Source organism: Aotus nancymaae, unplaced genomic scaffold (genome assembly GCF_030222135.1).
Source record: "Aotus nancymaae isolate 86718 unplaced genomic scaffold, 86718_ANA_hifiasm-v0.15.2.pri h1tg000004l, whole genome shotgun sequence".
In the NCBI taxonomy this organism is placed as follows: domain Eukaryota; kingdom Metazoa; phylum Chordata; class Mammalia; order Primates; family Aotidae; genus Aotus; species Aotus nancymaae.
Window position 1 is genome coordinate 31884439 of NW_026988415.1, and position 8401 is coordinate 31892839.

Below are 8401 nucleotides of genomic sequence, written 5' to 3' on the forward strand. Positions count from 1 at the left end.
TTCCTGCTGCAGCTTCCTCACTTCTCTCAGCCTTCATAGAACTGAAAATTAGGGTCTTTCTCCAAATTAGGCTTTGGCTGAAGGGAATGTTGTGGCTTGTTTGGTCTACTACCCAGACTACTAAAACTTTCTCCATGTCAGTAATAATGTTGTTTCACTTTCTTATCATTCATGTGTTCATTGCAATAGCACTTTTAACTTCCTTCAAGAACTTTTCATTTTGCATTCACAACTTGGTAATTTGGCACAAGATGCCTAGCATTCAGCCTCTCTCTGCTTTCAACAATCCTTCCTCAGTGAGCTCAATCATTACTGGCTTTTTTAATTTGAAGTGAGAGATATCAGACTCTTCCTTTCACTTGAACATTTGTAGGCCATTTCAGGGTTATTAATTGGCCTAATTTCAATACTGTTGTGTTTCAGGAAATAGCCCCAAGGAGAAGGAGAGACATGGGGAACAGCTGGTCAGTGGAGCAATTAGAATACACACAACAGTTTGCCATCTTATATGAACATAGTTTAGTTCACAGCACCTCAAAACAATTATAATGTTAACATCAAACATGACCAGTCATAGATTGCCATAAGATATAAGAATAATAAAAAAGTTTGAAATATTGTGAGAATTAGCCACATGTGACACACATATACAAAGTGAACACATGCTGTTGGATAAATGGCACCAATAGACTTGCTCAAACCAGAGTTGCCATAAACCCATAATTTGTAAAAAGTGCAATATCTGCCAAGAACAATAAAAGTTAAGTTCAATAAAATGAGATATGCTTGTACTTAGACTTCACCTTTGGTATACTGGCATTCCTCCTTTTAAATGCATTGCTGTAAGACATGCTTACTACTGGTATTCATTTACAAAAATAAGCTTTGTCAAAACTTTGTATCTTAGCTCTTAAATCCCAGGCGTTTCAGACATCCAAATGCCTACTCTAACTTTCTTACCTCAGGAAGTCATTCACTTCATATGATCCATGGAATAATTGTTCTTATTAACTTCTTAAAACAAACATAAAATATAATTTATTATGAACCCTAACCTACCTACTAGAGTTCTTTGAAGAGATAAAAAAAAATTAAAGAATAGTTATATTTATACTATCTGTGTTCATGTGCAGGCATTTTCAATATATTTTTCTAATTATTAAAGTTTAAATTGTATCACTACATATTCTAAAGAAATGGAAAATGAAGAGCTACGAACAAAACTAGTCATAAAGTATAGCATCTACGTCTTGCTTGGCTGAAGTTCTTTAATGTAAGTGATGTGTAGCAGGATGTCTAATATGCGAATAATACAATGCAATTCTTCTTTCACTACACACAGCAATGTTCTAGCTTCTTTCTAAAACTGACATGTGGAGGGCTATCTAAGGCATCCTTCATTGATTCACTTTCTTTTATTGCTGAATGTCATGGCAACTAATTTATTTCTACTTTATTACTGGCAAACAACATTGTTCCTAACAATAATAATGTGACTCCCTCTAACAGTAACAACAATAACCACTATTGCCACAATATCAGCTACCCTTTTCTTTTAGTAGCTACCATAAGCCATGTACTTTTTTTCTCTTTATTTCTCAGGGTTTTTTTTATTATTATACTTTACGTTCTGAGGTACATGTGCAGAACGTGCAGGTTTGTTACACAGGTATACATGTGCCATGATGGTTTGCTGCACCCATCAACCTGTCATCTACATTAGGTATTTCTCCTAATGCTCTCCCTCCCGCTGCTCCCCACCCTCCAAAAGACCCCAGTGTGTGATGTTCCCCTTCCTATGTCCATGAGTTCTCATTGTTTAACTCCCATCTATGAGTGAGAACATGTGGTGTTTGGTTTTCTGTTCCCCATCAAAAAGTGGGCAAAGGATGTGAACAGACACTTCTCAAAAGAAGACATTTATGCAGCCAACAGACATATGAAAAAATGCTCATCATTACTGGTCATTAGAGAAATGCGAATCAAAACCACAATGAGATACCATCTCACACCAGTTAGAATGGTGATCATTAAAAAGTCAGGAAACAACAGATGCTGGAGAGGATGTGGAGAAATAGGAACACTTTTACACTGTTGGTGGGAGTGTAAATTAGTTCAACTGTTGTGGAATACAGTGTGGCGATTCCTCAAAGATCCAGAACTGGAAGTACCATTTGACCCAGCAATCCCATTACTGGGTATATACCCACAGATTATAAATCGTTGTATTATAAAGATGCATGCACACATATGTTCATTGTGGCACTGTTCACAATAGCAAAGACTTGGAACCAACCCAAATGCCCATCAGTGATAGACTGGATAAAGAAAATGTGGCACATATACACCATGGAATACTATGCAGCCATAAAAAAGTATGAATTCATGTCCTTTGCAGGGACATAGATGAAACTGGAAACCATCATTCTCTGCCATGTACTTTATGCATGTTATTTCTAATCTTCAAAACAACTCTACCAAGAAAGTACTACTATTATCCCTATTTTTACAGATTAATAAATAGGCAGAGATAGGTGAAATAGCTTGTCCAAGGTCATAGGGCTGGAACATATAGGGGCTGGTATTCAAACCGAGTTCTATTAACAAAACCTGAGCTTTTTCCAGTAATTATGCTATAGCGCATCTCCTTTCCATCTCAGCCTTTCTCAATTATTCTATTAAATCACCTTCCCTCTTAGTATTCCTCCCTCCTGCTTACTTCTATTTCTCTTTCCTCTACCCCATATCATAGTTCACCCAGTCCTTCTTCTGAACTGTTTTCCTTTTCTTGGAAGTCGTCCTTCCTTTCACCTTTCCCCTCTTAACCGGTTTCTCTTTAAAGCACAAACAAAGGGCTAATTAGTATTAATTACCAGCCTGAAAAGAACACCTTAACACCTGCTAGATATCTCACTGCTCCAAACTGAGGATCCCTCTCAGGAGACTGTTGAAGAGAGGAGGGTTGGTTCTGTGCATAAGCCAATTGGATCAGTTTCATAGAATTTTCAACTGACAATCAAATATCAGTTTATGAAATTAGCACCAGGACCTCCACTAATATCCATGGAAGGGAGGACTCATAAAGTACAATCCAGCTGTATAGTCAGTATTATTATGGTTATTAACATCAGTGGGATGCAGCAATCAGTTACTGGTGGTCAGGCCCATGACCTGTGTTGTTGAAATATTGTTGTTTTCAGGCTTAGGAGTGGTGATACACCTGTCTTGTAATTACACAACAGCAGCTAATGCCTCAGTGTGGGTTACAGTCTGACTCATTTGTTTAGATCATTTTTGTCTGGAAATGAAGGGAGCTATGTGACTAAAAGTTACTGGGAAATAATGAAAAAATGCAGAAAAAAATTAAACAGTACCTCTTACATAGTATCTTTCCATTAAATCATTTTACCAGCTTGAATTGCTACTTATAATCAGGTATAACAAGTGAAATAGGTACAGTATGTCCAGTGTTTTTTGTTAAGTAGTTCAGAAAAAAACACTCACATTGCTGTTACATAACTTCTTGATGCAAAAAAAAAAAAAAAATGTGGTAGATACAGTAAAATAGCAACGTTTTCTGACATAGGTACTAAATCCTATTGCCTATTCTGACTAGGATACCTTTAGGGAATGAAAAAAAATTGTATTGATATTCAGTTTATTGAATTGTGATAGGTACAATATGTAATTTTTTCTGAATTACTACCTTTAACCATGATATGTTCAATCTGCATTTCCTGACCCGAAAAACACCTCAGGCATATCCACTAGCTTTTTGATTACTTTTAGTTATGGAAAAAAATCCAACCCAATTTAAAAAGTGTAACCCATTTTAAAATTTCAATTCATTGCCAGTTTACTTCTTCCCTTCCCTCAGTAACAGCCAAACTTCAACTCAAGAGACTTGGAGTGGTGACTAACTACAACCTGCACTTTCCTCCTCTCTCTTCAGAGTTGCTTTCTACTCTGCAGGTTTGGAGTTAGAAGGCGCTACTGGTATAATCTAAACTCATCTGCCACTGCTTCTCTGGCTATGAACGGTTGATCATCAATGCCCTCTTCATGTCAGGTACCCAAATCACGGTTGCATGTGAGATCTTTTTGAGCAATATAAATGAGTGACTCCCCCTGCACTGTTGTCTGACAATGAGTTTCAACATCTTCAAAGCTTCCCTCAGCTCCTGCCTCTGGTAGTACACCTCAAAGCCTTTGGCTATTGGGGACAACTTCATCAATTGATTGCCCACTTGGGTAGCATATTGGAAGGAAGAATCAAGCCTGGCTACCTCTGGTGTCATCCATTTGATCAAAGGGAATCACATATGTACTTTCTATTACAAATTGGTTGTTTAGACTGTTACACTAATATCTCTTTCTGCTGTTTTCTCCTGGTGCTCAGTCATAAAGGACAAATAAGATGGTCCACCAGATAAGCAGAGATTAAAGCAACACTAAACAAAAAGCCAGTGCCCCCTTTTTACCAGGCCCTGCAATTTATGGCAAGTAGTTATCTAGGAGTCGCTTTTACCTTTATACCCTTAATAAGTCCTCTGCCTCTTTAAGAGGAAAGGGGGAAACTATAACACTTCATGCATGTAACATTTTAAAAATACTTTAAGTTCTGGGATACATGTCGAGAATGTGCAGGTTTGTTACATAGGTATACACGTGCCATGGTGGTATGCTGCACCCATCAACCCATTATCTATCTACATTAGGTATTTCTTCTAATGCTATCCCTCCCTTAGTCCCCCACCCCCAGACAGGCCTCAGTGTCTGATGTTCCCCTCCCTGTGTCCATGTGTTCTCATTGTTCAACTCTCATTTATAAATGAGAATATGCAGTGTTTGGTTTTCTGTCCCTGTGTTACTTTGCTGAGAATGATGGTTTCCACCTTCATCCATGTCCCTACAAAGGACATGAACTCATCCTTTTCTATGGCTGCATAGTATTCCATGGTGTATATGTGTCACATTTTCTTATCCAGTCTATTACTGATGGGCATTTGGATTGGTTCCAAGTTTTTGCTATTATTCAAGACAATGAATAATCAAGTTCTAAAGTGTAAGCACATATTTAAGTGTTCAGACTATTGTAATAGTTCAGGACAGCTTCACAAGAAACATCAGATAACCCTTGACGGAAATGATTAGGGCTTATGAGACAAGATAAGTGTAATCAAGTAAGAATGAGTATAAAGTAGCACAATAAAGGTCTGATTAGAGCACAGGATCTTGTGCTGGGAGAGGGAGTAAAAGAAATGATTGGCTCATTGCAGTAGGATTGCCAGACTGCAACTTCAGGGAGGAAAGACTTTGTCTTGCTCAACACAGTATCACCATTGACTTGAAGAAGGTCTGGAGCATAGCAGGCTCAATACATATTTGTTGCTTGCTGAGCCTGAGATTAGAAACACCTGAATCTAAATATCATCCTGTAGGTAGGAGGGAGCCTTCAGAGTTATCACAAACAGAATTGCTTGAGAATTTTCCAAGGTACCTCTAGCATTATTTTGAATTTTATTATTTATTCAGTGTTCATCCTACACCCTGATTTTATCTGAGGATACCTCATAATAGTTAAGAGTGAAACTGCAGTCCCAGCACATGAAATAAGGATGAAGAATGACAAAAGTGACACTCATTTCTATTTATTTGGCTGTCACAATTGAATTTTATTCAAGTATTTGTGTTATTTCTTGAGGTTTGAAAATCCAGATTTATATTTATTTGTACAGTTGATGGGACTTTAAGTCAGGATACACTTCTGGAGGGCAACTGGACAACATAAATTAAAAACCTGAAGAATGTTTATACTCTTTGACCTGGTACATCATAATTCTGGGAATCTATCCCTAAAGAAACAAAGATGTGAACAAAAATTTAGCTAGAAGGCTATTCATTGTGGTGGTATTTGGAATCAATAAAAACTAGTAGCAGTCTGAATGTCTACACATTTTGTGAATGTTTAAGTAAACTTTATATTTTTCACCCAAGAAAATGTCTGTTGTAGAAGAATATATAATGATATGGAAAAAATGCAAACCCAGATACAAATATATAGGAAAATGTCTAGAAGAAATTAGGCCAAAATATGAAACAGTTTTCTTCAGGTGGTGAGATATTTAATAATTCATATTCCCAATCATCATGTATGTGTTTTATAGTCAGAGAAGAACTATGAGTTCATTTTTTGAGTCTACATTTGATTTTATCTTCTCATCCTTTCTATACAGGGAAAAATGAAAGAGGACAGAGAAATGGAAATGATAAGTCAGTGTAATTGAGAAATATATCAGTAGGTATATAAGGACTATGTCTAGGTATCTTAAGCCTATTCCTGTAGTAATCTGACAAATTCCTCCCTCATATTAATGTTCTTGCCCCCATGGGGCTGTCCCTGAAAATAACAACAGAAAAAAAAAACAAATGGGCAAACACAAAAACTAAAGAAAGAAAATGTTCAAATCATATGGCTCTATGTTTTTTAATGTCCCAGGGAGGGAAAAGGGTGGTGTATGCACCTGTAAGCCTGAGAATCTCCTAGAATCCCAGTTTAAACTTTTATTCTTCTGTGCCCTACCCTTAAAGTTGGTCCAAACTTTAAAGCAACAAATGAAACAAAGAATCTAGAAACTTTGTGCATTACTATATACTTCCTCCATACTTCTCAGTAATTGGGAGTATTAGGAAATAGGGCAACTAACCTCAAGCAGGCAGTTTCCTGCTGATGTCATCTAAAGTAATGTCTGGGTGGCAGAGGGAAGGGCAACTCTTTGCTAAACTCCATGCCCTATGGCCTGTACATTTCCCCTTTCTTTCTCCCTTGTCTCTCTCTCTGCTGTATGTCTACTGCTCACTAGTGCTCTGCCAACTAGTTGGAGTGCAAAGTTGCTACAGAGTGTAGCAATTTCAGGGTACAAACTATACACAGATTAGTTAAATTGCAGGTACACAAGCTTATTGTTTAAATTAGCTAGATACAACTGACTTGTTAATTAGACTCTTAAAGATGCTGTTGCTCTAGATTTTTCTCCAATGCTGGACAGCTCACACATTTGGCCCTCCTTTTTCCTGATAGACATGCTGGCCCACTACTCAGGGCTCAGATAAAACTGTACCTTTCTAAAGTATTTTTAAGTATTCCAAAACTATATAGCATATAGTATTTATTTTTTCTACTAATAAAAAAAATGTTTTTGTTAAATTTTTTTACAAAATTAAAGTATAAAGTAAAAACAAAAGTCATGTACAATTTTTCCACCCAGATACAACGATTACTGCTTGAGTATATGCTTTACATGTATGAACAAAAACAAACTGAATTTATGTTGTAAAGAAGTTTTAGATCCCTTCTTTTGTATGTGATATAACATTTTAATCATTTTCTTATGCCAACAACTTTAAAAATAACTACATAGCATCTTATCACACAGGTACAGCACAATTTATTTAATCTATTCTTGATGATTTATAGATTTTTCAGATTTTCATTGTTATAAATTATTATTAAATGAGCATCTTTGTCTACAAATTGCCAAGAACTATTTCTTCAAGTTAGATTTCTAGATGTGTGATTAGAGAAAAAAAGAATTATTATTATTTTTTTGAGATGGCTCACTCTGTCACCCAGGCTGGAGTGCAGAGGCACAATCTCGGCTCACTGCAATCTCTGCCTCCCGGGTTCAAGTGATTCTCCTGCCTCAGCCTCCGGAGTAGCTGGGATTACAGGCATCTGCCACCATGCCTGGCTAATTTTTTGTATTTTTAGTAGAGATGAGGTTTTGCCATGTTGGCAAGGCTGGTCTCAAACTCCTGACCTCAGGTGATCCACCCGCCTTGGCCTCCAAAAGTGCTGGAATTGCAGGCATAAGCCACTGCACCCAGCCGATTATTTTAATATTTAAGACTTGTTGCTAAATTACCATCCAAAATTATGGCAATTTACTCTACCTCAAACTAGCTTGGCAATTCTTAGTATGTGACAACTATGGGCTTAGAAACTCTAACCCTGTCCCAGATATACAAGGGTCTTACCTATTTATTCGCATCCTACATTTACTGTAGTTTACTACCCATTATCAGAAATATTTTCTGTTTCTATAGATATTTATTGAACACATCATTTTGATATAGCCATTAAGTCAAATTAGTGGCTTTGTTTTCCGATATCTCTTAGGTACATAACCCTATAATTCTACCTATATTGTACATCTCATCAGAATGTAATAAAAAATTACAGAACAAGTATCTATGTGAAAGTCTTTACAAGCTGCTCTTGTGATTTCAGATAGTCACAGAGACCACCAAATAAACTTAAAGTTAATTCCATGATGTTTTGCATATTAAGTTGCATAACTTCCAGCAATTCCTGTGAAGATTATGTGGGAGAAGACTAAGA